General features: G+C 44.8%; 1 protein-coding gene across 4 annotated transcripts in view; it reads left to right on the top strand.

Annotated features, from left to right (window-relative positions):
• HDLBP (high density lipoprotein binding protein) overlaps positions 1–14,162 on the top strand; it is a 68,834-nt gene that overhangs the window by 2,276 nt on the left and 52,396 nt on the right. Inside the window, exon 2 of one of the 4 annotated variants that reach the window (XM_074316479.2) lies at positions 7,416–7,604. The exons of the other annotated variants lie outside the window; for them this stretch is intronic. The gene's annotated coding sequence lies outside the window, so the exon portion shown is untranslated. The remainder of the gene's footprint in view (positions 1–7,415; positions 7,605–14,162) is intronic. 4 annotated transcript variants of the gene reach the window in all.

Raw genomic sequence — 14,162 nt, 5'->3', positions numbered from 1 at the left:
AGTCAGTCCTATTATCTGAGACACTGACTGGGATGGAGTTTCAGATGATGACACTGCCTGCCAGGCTGACTTGTGACCTTTAGTCCGAGCGGATCAGATAGAGTCTCAATAATGCTTCCCAATTGAAACTTACTCATTTACCAAAAGGGCTTGAGCAGAGAACACGCTTTTTGAAGTACTGAGTGGTACTTGTTTGTATTTGGAATGGCCCGTTCAGTGGACAGTGCTCCCACAGGGCTAGTAAACACAGGATCCCTTTTCTGTTAAGAAATAACCCAGCTCCTGGAAGAAACAGCACACAGTTGAGTTCTCAGTTGCTGAGTTACGGCTGCAAAAATTCCAAGATGCATGTTGTAAAGGTTTTTGACCAGTAGAAAAACAGCCAGAGAACCTGTGTGTCAGCATGCCTTTTCCCTTAAATTACATAAGCACTGCAACATTCAGCATTTGAAAACCAGGAAAAGAATTAAACTTTTCATGTCGGTAACATTTTAAAAAGTGATTACACAAGTTATTTTGGGCCAAAGAAGAGTTTTTCTTTTTTTTCTAAATTGCTAAAATCAGAATCATTTTGGAAGTGACATCCCTAGTAGGCTGTTGTTTTCCGAGACACGCTGAAGTTCCTCGAATACACTTAAAGACAGCCAGACATGTGGTTCCAGACATGTCTGGGCATCGTCATGAGGGGTTAGTCATCTTGATGCTTGCTGTTAATTTGGTAGCAATACACCGACTGTGCATACTCTCCCTTAATCCTTTTTGTTGGCATTCATATGAATTTTTAAATTACTTTTATTTCAAATCAAGGCTTAGATCAAATACATCTAGAGAGACTTGGAGGGAAAAACTCTAGGAGTTTCTTCGCCGTCACATTTCCTGCCTTGCAGAGCGCCCATGTGTGCTCCCTGTTTGTCCTTGGCCTTTCTGGCCACCTCAGAATAGCCTGCGTGCCTGCCTTGCTCGTTCATTGGTCTTCCCTCTCATTTCACACATTGTCTCTTCACTTGACTCTGAGAGTAGATGTGACGTTTCCCATTTCTTTTACCCACCCCTCTGCATTCTCTGTGCAGACAGACGTGGCTGCCCAAAGTAGGTGCGTCTTTGATTTGGTCAGTTCAGTATTCGGTGTTTATGTTAATATGACTGTATCGTATTATGCACAGCTAGGGCAAATGGTGTGGTGCGATCACTTTTCCTTTCCTGGATAAGTTTTTGTTTTCCATGAAGTTCTTATGAGTCTTGTTTGGTTTTTGTTGGCTTAATTTTCTACGTATTTGTCACTGAAACTGAATCCCAAATTCACTAATTGTCTAAATCTCTTTCAAGAAATGTAGTCCTTTTTATCTGCTGATAAAATTCAGTCTTTTATTAACCTCATCTTGAATCTCTCCCAGGCCTCCAACCTACTGGAATCTTCCTGAAGCTCTCACCTCCCCTTTGGGTCCTTGGTTTCCTGGAACCTTTGTTTTTTTCTTTCTTGAGTTTTTTACCCTCTCGTTTTGATGCAGCACTTCCTCAAGGAGTTGCCTGGGAAAAGATGCATGAGAGCTAAAGTTGTGAGAACGTGGAACCTGCGGGAGAGTTTGGGCACCGTTTTGCTCCTCCGTCTCCCATCTGCCAGTGTTATTGTTGAAGCCTTTATATGTGATTGTGTTTTCTTTGCGGATTGAAATATTTTCTGTGAAATTCAAAACACCCTGTATAGTGATGTCTTTTTGAGTTTGTTTTTATCTAATGTCTTGCCCACACTTTGGGCTCCTTTATTTGGAATCCCGTTCTTCAATGCTGAGCATTTTTCTTGATTTATTGCTTTGATTTCTTCCCATTCACTTTCTCTCTCTCTCTAGAATTAAACTATTGGACCTTCTGGATTGACACTCTGATTTTCTTAGGTTTTCCATTTTCTTTCTGGAAGACATTCTCAACTTTATCTTCTAGCCCTTCTGTTGAGTTTTTCTCATTTTATTTCAAAGAACATTTCCTTGTTCTCTCTGTTCCTATTTTACATTCTCCTGTTTTTGTTCCATGGATATAGAATCTCTTATGTGAGGGCATTAGTGAGTTTTAAAGTTTTCTTTTCCCTGAAGTAACTGTTTGTTTCAGGCTGCTTTTTGTTTGGCGCTTTTGTCTTTCATATCAGAGCCTTTTCTGGGCTATCTGGTGATGTTTTTGTGCCTGCTCATTTGTCAGAGGGCCTTTGAGCCTGTGGTCGGCGCTTGTCAACGGTGACCTAACTGTAGAGGCACCTGGCAGGGCCATTTCCTTACAACACCCTGTTAGCTTCTTTGGGTTACCCAGAAGACGACCTAGCCTCTTGCCTGGCTGCCTGCGTTCAGGGGGCCAAGGGAGGGAAAAGGCTACAGTCTTAGCAATAACTCTGGAAGAACTTCCCCTGTCTTCAGAATGGTTTCCCACTGTCAACTGGAACTGGTGTCCCCATCTAAAGAGTCTACTTCCCTCTAAAGAGAAAAACCACAGCCTTTGGCCAGGGCATGGGAGGCATGCCCTTTTTAATGGTATTTTCTTACCACTTTTGCGTGGCAGTGTTCTTAGCTCACAGCTTGAGTTTCCCTGAAATTGGTAGTTCCTCCTGCTCTTTGCCTCTCCTGTGTAGCCCAGCTGTGGGCTTCGCTTTATGTTAATGTGTCCTGAGACACTGGGTGGGAAGCAGACAGAGCTCGTGAATGGGTTGGTCTTCACAGTTAAGAATTCAAATGGCCAGCAAGCAAAGCAAGATTTCAGTTTCACTGATGATCAAAGAAATGACATTAAAATCATATTGCCTTGCAAGTTGGGAAAAATAACCATGAGCATTTTAGTTATCGAGGGTGAAGGGACAGGTATATGAGGTGTGATAAAAAAATACAGCGAATGTTTTAAAAAATGCATTATTACAGTAAAAGATACAGTGCCATTGATCCCTCCCCAAAATACCCCTCCTCGCTTTGAACACACTTATCCCATCGTTCTGGCCACTTTCTAAAGCAGTTCTGGAAGTCCTCTTTCGTGAGTGTCTTTGGTTGCGCTGACATGGCTGCCTCGATGTCCTGAATCATTTTGACATTGGGGAAGAGCCAGAAGTCACACCGTGCCAGATCCAGTGAATAAAGTGGATGAGGACACACCGTAATGTTTTTATTTGACAGACATTGCCGTACTGATGTGTGACACGGAGTGTTGTCACGATGGAGGATGATTTACGCAAACTTGAAAACACCTTCTCAACCGTAGCTCACACCCGACTGACTGCACTGAACAAACTGAAACTTATCACACACTGTTACTAAGGTTCGACGCGCTGCTTCCCATATTGAAGGTCCCTGCCTTTCCGTTGGATGGCACTTGGCAGCAGCGTTCACTGCATTTTGTGATCGCACCTTGTACTCGGATGTTGTAGAGTGACTAGTTCAGTTTGTCGGGAGGGTGGTCGGCCCTGGCAGTGCCTATCTGTGCACCCTGGCATCATACAGTTCTGCTTCCAGGGTTTTATCCTGTAGTGGTGCGGGCCCAAGTGAGCAGAGGGTATTCTTTTCAGCAATGTTAGTGATTGCAAAAAAAAACACCCCAAAAACAGGGCAACTTCAGCAGGGGATTGTTAAGTTATGAACGTTCATTCCATTCAACATGTGCTTGTTAACAAACAAGGAAAATTTGCATGTGAAACTTGGAAAGACAGCTGTGATGCATCTTTAATGGAAGTGCGCTAGCAAGTGGAGAAACAATGTGTATAATGTGACCCTGTTTTTATTTAAATCATGTATTAATATAGCCAAGAAAAGGTCTTAGATAAAACAATACTTTCTTGGGGAAGAATCATGAGGGATTGCCACTTTTTGCATTGTTTTGTCGTAGTTGTATTTTATAACAGTTTTATGCTAAAAATTACATTTCTTGATAGATCACTGCAGTGCCCCCTCAGCCCCTGCCCGTCCTGCCCAGGCTGTGCTGTGGGTGAAGGGTCTTCTCCAGAGGCTTACCTCTGCCCTGAGATCCCACCCCTGGGACAGCAGGCCTTATCTGGGGCCAGCAGAGGCAGGAAGTTGCTGGTGCAGGAGCCAGTGGTTAGTTAGCAAGTGGCATTGAGTATCAGTATGAATTCTTTTCAAATAATTGCTTTCTGAAAACCCGCTGAGGTTTGCCTTTTACTTGTATGAATTGATACTCTTAGACATTCCTGGAGGTGGCCCTGTGCATCTTGCGTCTTAGGTATAGATTGCTGGGCATTGGTTCTTTCTAGTGGACAGGACGAAGGGTTGGGGTGTTCACACAGGTGGGGAGGCAGTGCTTGGTGTGCAGGCAGAGGACTTGGATCAGATCTGTGTCTCCGTTTGGGACCTACTCTTCCTCAGCCCTGTGACTTGGTGTTCTGGATCTGTAGGACTTTAGTTTATTCCTTCTGCAAATGAGGAAGCTGAATCTTTGCGGTCACTGTCCAACACCCCTGCCACCTTTGATAGCACTGAACCCTTGCTCAATTCAGTGTATCAGAAATTTAGTTTTCAAGTTTGGGAGAATGACACTGGGAGCTGATAGTTACTCATATCGCAAGCATCCCGTTTTGTGAACCATTTCAAGGATAGATGCACAAGTGACACAAAAAGCTTTGCTATTAACACTGTTATTCATTGTTTCCCACATACCAGGCATCATGCCCTTTCCCCAGCAATGGCTCAACCAGGCAATGTTGCCCCCAGAGAACATCTGGAAATGTCTGGAGACATTTTGGTGGTCCTGACGGGGGTGCTACTGGCATCCAGTGGTTAGAGGCCAGAGGTACACAGCATCCTACAGGGCCCAGGACAGCCCCACAATGAAGAGTTGTCTCATTCAAAAGGTCAGCGGTGCCAAGGTTGAGCAGCTCTGCTTTCCAGGGTCAGTCCTGGGCAGGGCTCTAGGATGTAGCTGTCACCGGCTCTGTTTTTCAGTTGGAAGAATAGAGACTGGGCAGGTGAAGCCACTTGCAGGAGTGGCTGAGTTGGGACAGTGTCGCCTGCACTGTTAGAGTCCTCACGTGGCAGATATTGATGAGGGTGATGGTAATAGAAAATCCTCACTGAGCTTTTTGTTCTGTGTCCCTTAGAATTTTGAATGTCTCTCACTGATTCAAGCACTAAGTAGTTAGTTTTCACCACGTATGTATTCATCAGTAGGTTTCAGGTAAGGAAGTGAACAAATTAAAGCCCCAGTCCTAAAACATTCGAGGCCCGTCTCTGGTCACCTGTCGGTGACTGCTGCTAGGCCACCTGCAGCCACTTCAAGAGGCCAGCTCTCCACTCTGGGCTCTTGCTGGACTAATGTTCCATCATCCTGTCGCAGCAACCGAGCGCCACCACCCCGGCTGCCTCCCCAACGTCGCATGAAGGCACATACCTTGTGGAGTGACCCCATCTGGCTTTCACCTGCCCCTCCCCCCCACTTTGGCTTACAGGTTAAGCTGGCGCCCATGGCACAGCCAGTAACCTGGTCATGGCACGTTTTGAGGGGATAAACCGACAGGACAGTGTCCGTTGCTAAAATTTTAACGGCATATTCTAAACATTTGTCCTTTACCGACTTTCGGTGAATTTCAGTGGAGTGCTAATTGGAGCACAGCTGTCCTGGCTCCGAGGGGGACGCTGGACAGAGGAATAAGCCTGTCTGCAGGCCAGGTCCCAGCTTGTTGCTCTGGTGTTCCTCAGCCACCGGGGAATGGCCTCCACCAACAGCTTCGCAGAGCGGCTCTCTGGAGGGTTGGGCTGTGTGGACGGACAGACCGCCGAATGCAGAAGCGTGCTGCCGTGTGTGTGCCTCTGCCGTAGGGCCGCACAGTGCTCGGGCAGCCAGGGTTCCTGCGGGAGGCGTCTCCTCGTGCTCTCCACACTGTCACCATCCCAGCACGATTCCGCCATCTGACTGGCTAGCAGCTCGTTTGGGGTCCATGGACTGAGCTGGGGACCAAATTTGGAAGCGGAGCCGTAGTTCTTGGCCTTGCTCTGTTAAGAGAGAGGACCCCGCGTAGCATACCCACGTCAGCTCTGTCATTGATTACTCACGAGCATGCGCTCTTCCCAGACATGAGGTCCGATGATGGCACTTAAAGCTTCCAGACACAGTGCAGGCTGGACCACTGCTACTCTTGGTTTCTTTCTGGAGGGGGGATAACTGCCGCCGGTGCGCTCGATGTATGTCGTTATCTCTGCTGGAGAAACTGATGTGCCTTCCAGAAAGTTCTGTGGCGTGAACTTGGTGGTGCTGCCACATGTTGGGCCTGGGCAGCTAGAGTGAAGCGATGGGGACTGAGCAGTAGGGCACTGTAAGCCAGATGTCGGACTGTGCCCAGGGTCAGGCCTAGGGAGGGCATGGTGGCTGAGCTCCCTGCTCCGGGTTCTAAGTCATCCTGCAAACCTGTGTGTGTGGTTCCTTCGGGAGAGAAAGCAGTCTTCCCGAGGTGCCTCAATAGCAACTGGCTGCATGGCAACCGCTCCAGGCCCTAGGAGGGGATTTACCTCCTAGGAGGGGATTTACCTCCGCAAGCTCCAGGGAGCTGCACTTCTGAAGGAGAGAGGTTGCCACAGCACATAGCCTTAGGGGAAATGGTGAAGCTAGAGAAGACGTCCTTATGGCAAAAGGACCAGAACCCCTTGGGACAAATAGAGGTCAGAGGGAGAAAGGAAACAATTGAAGTACAGCGTTAAATAATTTTTGAGGGGGGGGGGGGGTTGTACATTTGGCTTTTTTTTTTTTCTGTTTCTGAAATTGGGGTCGAGGTGAGTGACTTGTTGAGAAGTCATTCTGCCCTCAGGGCTCCCTCCTGAGTATAAAAATGTATGGTTTCTGATTCCTTGTTACATAGGGTTGAAAACTTGTTGCCCTCTTTTACAACTCTTTGTCTTTAGAAATTACAGAAAGGAAAGAGGAAAGGATGGCCCAACAGGATGGCGTCTGCCTTTCTGCTGTGCCATTCTGACATGGGGAGCCTGTTACCTGATGGTGCCCCATACGGGATAAAAGGCAGGCCCTGGCGTGTGTCTGAGTGGGAGGGACTTCCTGCGCTTTGTGCTCTGTATGTGGGACTCCAGTATCTGCTGGCTGGACTGACAAACTCACATATGCTGCCTTGTTTTACTTTGTAACAAATGCGTGTGTTGCTCTTCATTTCACTCATGTCATAGGTTTCTGATTTTATTAATACTTAGCTCATTTATAAATATCTTTCAAATGGACTTACTGGATTATATTTACTATTTTGACTTTTTCTGATAAGTAGGTTAGATGGTCCTGTAGCACTGGCTTAAATCAGTGTGTGTGAGATCAATTTGAAGAATCCATTTTTTTCCTTCTGAAACAAGGCTTCTATTTTGATACATTTGCCTATGTTGGGAGCTGACTCGCCACCCCTGAGACCAAACTTCTGTGTTGCCTTTGTCATTGTGCAGTGATCTCAGCAGTGCTGCCAGGCTGCGTGTGCACAGGGCCCCTTGGCTCCCAGGCTTCGCCCTGTGGTCCCTAGAACGTCCAGACAAGAGCCAGCTGCAGCCAGGACGGCCCATCAGGCTGGGTGTTGTCGGGGTCCACCCTTAGTTTATACAGGTGTGGGAGAGGACCAGCATGTCCCCTTGAGATTGGTAAGTGCAGTTCTGTTTTGAAAGATCGGGTAAACAGAGAGAAAAGGATGGTGTTATTGGGGGAGAGTCAACAATCGATCTTCACAAGCAGGGTGGCTTTCCTTCGAGCTGTGAAAGATGCCTTTGCTTTTGGAGCAGCGTAGCGTGTCAGTCTCTCCTCCTTGTCCTTGGTTGGTTGGGGCTTCCAGAATGCTTAACTACTGCAGATGCTGCTGAGCTGGAGAGAGAGTGCGTGGAAACCTCCCGCCCTTGATTGCTTCCAAATGGGGAGGGACTTTTTGGTTTCAGGCTGTGCTGCTAGTTTCAGAACTAGATCTCCAAGGAGGAACTGGCGTGTGAAAGACTCAGTGTGATCTGTCGGTCCTGGCCCCTTCGTCAAGTCTCACTGCCGTTGACTTGTGTAGTAATTAGGTTTTCACTCTCAGTTGGGGATATAGTTTTATTGAAGGCTATTTTCATTTCAGCCTACTTGGAACTTATTTGGTATGCATTAGAGAGCTTCTTATAAGAATATTTGAATTTCCCAAAATGTACGTTTGCTGTCTTCTTGTCTGCTCACCCCAGTCCTGAAGAGGTAGGGGTGTGTGTGTGTGTGTGTGTGTGTGTCTGTGTGTTGGGGGGTTCCTCTCTCTTAAGCCATTGCTGGTTGATGTGGTCACTCCCCTCCCCCAGCCTGCATGCCGCTCCCCTGTCCACTCCCCTGTCTGCGGGTAGTGCCCCTCTTGTGTGATGTGGCTGGCTCCGCCTGCCAGTGTCTGAGTTCTCCCCGGGCTCCGAATAGTTGGGTTGGGGTTCGGCGGTGCTGATGCTGGCAGCTAGCTCAGATGGACATCATGTGCTTCTCCCCCGAGTTCAGTGTCTGCAAAGTGGGGAGCACCCAAGACTCACAGGTGTCCTGCCTCTTTCTGGGGAGGGAGCCGGCGGAGGGTCCCTTGTGGACTTGATGTTTGGGATGTCCTACTACGCATGTTCGCATTGGGCAGCCAGCAGCTTGCTCAACACTTTGTGATGGCTTAAAAATCTGCTTTCACGGACTTTGAAAAACTGATGACATGTAACAGATATAAAACAGTATCCTATAACTGAGGTAAAACTTTGTTATGCTGTTTAAAACGTGGGTGAAATGTGCATTGATTTTTATAGTTACACTCATAATGATACATAGGCAATCAAAATTGAGTTTTGACTTTGAGCTTGAATGGTCAATGTCGTTTGCCGCCCCTCTCCTGTATTGATGTTTATTTCCAGATTAAGGCATTTATTTCTTCTAATTACAAAAATAGTACTATTTGCCATTTAAATTTTTTTAACTTGCAAGTATGGTACAAAACACTTTCTGAACCACCTGAGAGTCAGTTGGGGACATGAAACCTCATCACCCTTGGCTATTTTGGTGTGTTTCCCACAAACGACACTCTCCTCCTTACCCACAGTACAACCGTCAAATCAGGAAACTGACAGGGATGCGTTGCTTCCTTCGGACCCATTCACATTGCACCAGTTCAGAATCATGTGTTAACATTTCGTTGTCCAACCTCTTTAGTCTCCTTCCAACTGGAACATTGACTCCATTTTCCCTTGGCTTTCCTGATGGGGACACCTTTATTGATTATAGACAGTTATTTTGGACACTGTCCCTCAGTGTGGGTTTGTTGTTTCCTTTTGATTCCATTCAGGTTTTGCATCTTTGGCTGGAATAGCACAGAAGGGGGGCTGAGTTCTGCGCCTTGTTTTCTGTCAGATGGTGGACGATTTCCATTTGTCCCATTACCAGTGCTGTTCACTGTGATCATTGATTCCGGTGGTTCCTGCCAGGCTTCTCCGCTGAGGTCTGTAGTAGTGAGTAGACTGGGAGCTGCTTTGAAACTAAGTATCCGTTTCTATCGGACTTTCCGCTTATTCAGTCATGTCGATGGAAGCTCACAGCGTCCCATTTTACGTAGTAGGTTATCATCCTGTATTATTATTTGTTTTGATGCTCATATTGCCCCAGCTTTGGCCAGTGGGAGCCCCTTACGGTCACCTCCTGTGTCTTTATCTGATATGTTCCCATTATTTGTTTAGCACTGTTTTCTGGCACAAGATACCTGGGTTCTTCATGTACTTCCTGCCCCAGACCTGGAATCAGCCTTTTTCAGGGAAATCCGGTTTCTTTTTATGACAATTGGTACTCAGAGAAACAGCCTGGGTACCAGGTATGTGGTTGTTGGCGTGTTATTGCACCCAGGCCCTCTCGCTAGACAGAGAGCGAGAGCCAGAGAGAGAATGCCTGTGTGTATGTATACACGTACACACACAAACATATATACAAATGCCTGTGTATTTACCCTTGTAACATACTCATGTCTACTTTTATATCTGTATATTGAAAAACATGAGTTTATTCCAATACCTCCAATTTCAGTCTGATACCACGGGTTTCATTCCAGTTTTCCCCTTCCACATCAGTAGCTCCCTTTTCCCACATGACAGTGCTAGATGCCAGTGTCCCTAATACACTTATTTGATCAGTTGTCCCATATGCTGCCAGGCTCACGTTGCTGCCCCCTCCCCTGCACAGATGCCCTCTGCCCTTTGCGTCTCACTCAGCCTCTTCCACCCCAGCTGTGGACACCCTGTGGAGTGGAGGCGCACATCCCAGGTTTTCAAAGCCAAGTCCTGTACATTGTCTGGTCCTCTCCAGGCTGTGAGCTGAGCCATCAGCCACTTCATTGTTGGCGAGTGCACACCTGCTGTGTGGTGTCGCTGTGTCACTGTAGTAGCACTGTCACACCTGTGACCTTTGCAGGCCTAGCCTGTGGTCAATGCAGCCAGGAGCCTTCTCAACATGTGTCGTGCCGAAGCCTGTGCGTCCTTCTGGGTGCCGGGAGAGTGGCTTCTGTGACACGTGATCGCCGCAATGGCTCGGACATATGTGTGTCTGTTACTACGAGTTTTTAAGGCCTTCTCATTTGACACATCCTCGGGGGGCAGGTAGCCTATTTTTCTTCAGCATTTCCAAACTGCATCACTTTTGTTCATCTTTGTTGATCTCAGAGTAAGGGCTGAGTGAGGATGGCCATGTATTCCTGGGTTTACATGCAGAATGTTATATTTTCTGTGAACTGTGTGCTGATATGTCTTAGCCTATTCGCATGTTTTCCAGAGAAAAACTCTTATTTGTATCCTAACTTCTGTATCAGTCTTTGCTCTGCAAAATTCTTAAGTTCTAATAGAGTCAAATGAGTCAGTATCTTATTTGATGGCCCCTACAGTCTGTATCATGAGGAGGCTCTTGTACCCCTAAGTCACAGCTTTTCCTCCTCTCTCTTCCAGCTCCTCCAGGCTTAATTGTTTAGCCCCACATCTCTAATCCAGCTGACATTTATTTTGGAGTGTGGTGTGAGGTATGGATCGCCCTTTATATTTTCTCAAAGAGGATAGCAATGTGGCCTAATTCTGTTTATTGCGTTGTCCATTCTTCCTTGCTGATTTGAAAATTATAAACTCATAGGTACACGAGTCTACTTCATTCATCCTCTTTCCTTTAGCCAGTGCCACTAAGTGCTAATTACTATTGCTTTGTAGTATGCTTTGCTAATTGTAGGTGAATCCCAACTCTTTTTTTCTTCAATGCCAAATAATCTAGGCTGGTTTTATTTTTAGGTGAATTTCGGAATCTTTTTTTTTTTTTTGTACCTCTGCTCATGTTTTATTTTTCAAGTTTCACAAGCTCTGTGTAGGTTTTACGTTGTTTTTTATAAAATTTATTGGGGTGACAATTGTTAGTAAAATTACATAGATTTCAGGTGTACAATTCTGTATTATATCGTCTATAAATCCCATTGTGTGTTCACCACCCGGAGTCAGTTCTCCTTCCATCACCATATATTTGATCCCCCTTACCCTCATCTCCCACCCTCCACCCCCCTTACCCTCTGGTAACCACTAAACTATTGTCTTTGTCTATGAGTTTCTGTTTCTCATTTGTTTGTCTTGTTCTTTTGCTGTTTTTGGTTTATATACCACATATTAGTGAAATCATATGGTTCTCTGCTTTTTCTGACTTATTTCGCTTAGCATCATACTCTCAAGATCCATCCATGTTGTCACAAATGTTCCTATATCATTTTTTCTTACCGACGAATAGTATTCCAATGTGTATATATACCACAACTTCTTTATCCATTCATCTATCGAAGGACATTTGGTTGTTTCCATGTCTTGGCCAGAATCTTTTTTACAGTAAAAAAAACCCCCACAAAAAACAAAAAAACCTACTGGGATGTTGTGTTAGTTTCCTAGGGCTGCCATAATAAATCACCACACACTTACTAGCTTAAACAACAGAAATGTATTTTCTCACAGTTCTGGAAGCTAGAACTCTGAAATCTGGTAGGGTCACACTCCTACTGGGGTCTCGGGGAAAAACTGTTCTGTACCTCTTCCAGCTTCCGGTGACTGCATCACGCCCCATCTGCCTCAACCCTCATATAGCTAGCTGTCTCTCCGTTATGTTTCTTTGGCCCCCTTTTATAGGGACGCTTGGGGTGGCATGTAGGACCCTCCAGATAATCCAGGGCAATCTCCTTGAGGCCTTTAATTTAATCACATCTGGAAGGCCTGCTTTTTCCAAATAAGGTAACATTTACATTCCAAATAATCAGGACCTGATATCTTTGGGTGGCTGTGATTCCACCTGCCACAGGTATTATTTGGCATTTCCTTGAGGGTGTAGATGAACTTGGAGAGAACAGATATCTTTGGATATGTCTTGTGGACTGAGACTTGGCATCATTTCCATGGTTTGGACCAGGAGACAGAGGGAGAGAGTTTTGTTTTGCTGACTTACTGAACTTTCCTTCAGTGTTCCTAATGTTTCATATAATAGAGGGGTCTTCTAGATAGATGGTGATCTGCAAACAGTGGCATTTGTCTCTGCTTACTAATGTCTCCTCAGGTTGCATGTTTTATAGTCTTTGACAATAGACATCTTTGCTCTTTTGTTACTTATTTCAATAGGATAATTTTAGCTTTTCACTAAATATGATATATTTTACTTCTGGGCAATATTTTTATAGCCAATTCTGTCTACTACCGATGTTAAATTCCATAGGAAACAAAGAATAGATGCTGAATTTCATCAGTCTTTTGGACATTGTTTTAAATGGCCATTCATCATTTATGTGTGTATGTGTATTTGTCCTCCTTTGAACTATAAATGTGTGATGCATACACTTCCTAATATTGATTCCTTGCTGCATCCTTATAACAGACCCTACTTAGTCGTGATGTCTTCTTCCCTAAGGTTAGTGCAGATTTATTGGGCTGGGTTTAAATTTTTAGATGTTTGTAAACTGCTTTGTATTTGATATCTTTACTCATTGTTTCAGGGAAGCAGACAATGTGTGATTTTTCCGCTGGGAGCCACCCTTTTCCACCATGTGTTTTGGACGAAATGGCCGAGGTGCATGGGTAGACCCTGATTGGCTGTGGCAGTAGTCATAGCCTATCCCTTTGGCCCCTTGACTGCTGTTACTGGTCCCCCTAATGGGCTCAGAACCCAATTATTGCCAGTGAGATATAAAAATAATTTGTGGGGCCTCATGGGGCAAAGAAGCTGTGACTTCTTGCGGTCTACCAGAAGATAGAATTACGGCCATTGGGCCACTGTACTTATTGTAAAACCCAGCAAGAATAATACTGTATCATTGTGAGCTTGTGTTGTGTGTTTTCATTTTCTTTGTCAGACTAGAAAGAGTTCATTGTTCTTTAATTACTTTTTTGGATTTGCTTGACCAATCCATCTGTTTTTTGTTTTCTATTTCAGCAATTCTTACATTTCTTGTTTTGATTTTTCTCTTTCCATCGTGACTTGAATGCTTAGCTTATTTATCTTCATTCTTCCTCATAATGAAATTTACAAGTTTGATTCACCCTCTTAGTGTGGCTTTGACAGCATCCTGTAGGCCTTGAAAAGTAATGCTCTTTGATCTTTTTCTTTTTTAAGCCTTCTTGTTAGGAAAACTTTCAAACATACCCCAGAGGAGAGAATACTGATATCTCATATACCTATCGCCTGGCTTTAATCATTGCCAATATTTGCATTTTTGTTTTATCTTTCCCTGACCCACCTCCCCCCCATACTCTATTTTGAGGTTGAGTATTTTAAAGCAAATCTCAAATTTCATGTCACTTGTAAATACTTTATCATGTATCTTTAGTTAGTGAAGGATTTAAAGCAATTCTACCTTAGAAAATTAACTATACTTTGTTAATGTCATCCAATATCTATTGTGTTCAATTTTCTCCAGATGTCACAAAATATGTTTTTATACTTGTTCTGTTTTAATCAAAATGTAAAGAAAGTCTCCACACTGCCTTTGGTGAAGCTTCTTAAGTTTCTTTTAAAATTTATAGCAATTTTCCTCTTTTTAAAAACAATGCCCTTGATTTATGAAAGCAATAGGGCCCCTGTGCTGTGGAATTTACCACATTCTGGATTTGGTTGATTGTATTGTTGTTGTGGCATGTTTCTCTGGTCCCCATATTTCCTGTAAACTGGTAGCTAGGTATAGA

The sequence above is a fragment of the Rhinolophus sinicus genome, chromosome 17 (genome assembly GCF_057876585.1).
Source record: "Rhinolophus sinicus isolate RSI-liver-muscle chromosome 17, RSI-T2T, whole genome shotgun sequence".
NCBI classification, from domain to species: domain Eukaryota; kingdom Metazoa; phylum Chordata; class Mammalia; order Chiroptera; family Rhinolophidae; genus Rhinolophus; species Rhinolophus sinicus.
The sequence above is the reverse complement of the archived record's forward strand: the minus strand, read 5'-3'. Positions and strand labels throughout refer to the sequence as shown.